Source organism: Triticum aestivum, chromosome 7D (assembly GCF_018294505.1).
Source record: "Triticum aestivum cultivar Chinese Spring chromosome 7D, IWGSC CS RefSeq v2.1, whole genome shotgun sequence".
In the NCBI taxonomy this organism is placed as follows: domain Eukaryota; kingdom Viridiplantae; phylum Streptophyta; class Magnoliopsida; order Poales; family Poaceae; genus Triticum; species Triticum aestivum.
Genome location: NC_057814.1, coordinates 589,936,292 through 589,938,269, shown reverse-complemented (window position 1 = coordinate 589,938,269; position 1,978 = coordinate 589,936,292).

The following is a 1,978-nucleotide window of genomic DNA, read 5'->3' as shown; positions in this document are numbered from 1 at the left end:
TGCAATATGATTTGGTCTTCTCTCGATCACACGGCGAGACTATTTTCGGAATACAAACTTTAACTTAGGCAAAATGATGCCCATTGTATAATCAGACCAAAGCAATGAAGCACCTAGTGTTGGCCAATAAATAATACAGTACTACTTTTCTGCAGTCCATGAAGTGACTATCCAATCTTTCTGTGTCTATTTTCAAATGGCACTGCATGCAGTGACTATACTATTCTCTTATGCAGTTCAACCAAAATTGCGGTCACTTTGTGTGTTTGCCAAATAGCAACGGGCAGACATCTCTGTTTGCACAAATATCAAGCAGCTAGTAAACATATACCCCACCTTGTATTTTTGGTTTGAACATGTCTCTTCCGCTTAGCATCTGTCATGTTTTGCACTGGACAATTTGATACAGTCATGTTTTGCCTTGGATAATTTCATACTGAATTGATTTACTGGTTCAGAGCAGAAATATAGCGCCTATTCTTCATCAGACTAAGGATATCCATGTTCGCAGTGATGGAAGAGGTGAAATCGATCCAACCGAAATTGAGCATCCAATCATTGAATCCTGTCCTGCACCTCCAATGTAGGTCCACCCTGCCAATAAATTCACATGCAAACCACTAGTATTACTATCTAATGACAGTACAAAAAGAGTAGCAAGATAGTAGCAAACCATGTACCTTCGTAATGAACAGCTCATAGTGCCACCAATTGGATATAAAGGTTTGGAAGAAAACATGCTCCTAATGTTGAACCAGTTGGACCTTTTGTGCAGTTCCACTAAAATCGAGCATCCCTGTTTGCATAGATATCGAAAGTGTGATTACTATAAAAGTGGCACTAGTTGAAGCATAGACTCACAAATATAAGCATTCCAATTTCTTAATGGGAAAAGGTAGCAAGACTGTTTCTAACCACCTGTTTGAAGGAATAAATAAGGCAACAACGGCTGATGTCAGTAAGGCATATATAGTTCTTTCTGAAAGAATGATCAGTTCCTGACCTTTCCTCTTCTTTTAAGCATATTTTGTGCAATTCAACTAAAATAAAATGCCATCACCACCTTGACAATTCAGTGACACTGTACAAAAGGAAATGACTTAACATTACATCATGATGTCAGGTATGTAGTTGATAGGCATTAGACACAAACATACAGACCTCCTCCGATAACATAATGAACATTAATTTTAACAAAGGTGTGACTAGCTTTACCGGTATAATTTGAGTGAACTCTACACCCTCTGTTCCTTAATATAAGACATTTTCGCGGTTCAATTTAAAGTACCCAAACGTCTAGTATTTAGAAAAAACAGGTAGTAGTTTTCTTGAGCACATATCTGGGAAAGCTTGCCACACTTTATTTATGTCCATACGCTAATGCAACACCATTCAAATACTACAAATATACACTAATCCAGTGGCTAGTGCAACAGTACAGTAGTTATTTTATTACAGGGTACATTACAATGGTTTTACTGAACAGATTTCAATAAACTCTAGCACTGGAAGATTTCTATAAGAATTAACAATACAAAATGTAAAGGTAACAAGTTTCAGCATTGGTATACTAGCTGTGCATGAGCATTAAACCAATACAAAAGTCTGAAGGTAACTAGCATTATTAACTAATGACAGTATAAAAAAATTGCAAACCATGTACCTCCAAGGTAAATATCATTTCGAACTCGGGGGGACCTTAAAAATTGCTATCCCAATCTTGATAATCGATCAAACATAAAAACTTGATCGAACGAATCAAGAGAACAGCCGGAGGAGGAGGTACCCACTCTTGACCTTTCCTCTTGTCTTCATAATTTTTTGTGCAGTTTAACCAAAATAAAATGACATCAGCGCCTTGGCATTTTGGTGACACCGTACAAAAAAATTAACTTATCTCATGAAAGTGAGGTATGTAATCTATAAGCATTAACAGTGCAAAAATCTGTAGGTAGTAACAAGTTTCATCGTTGCTATA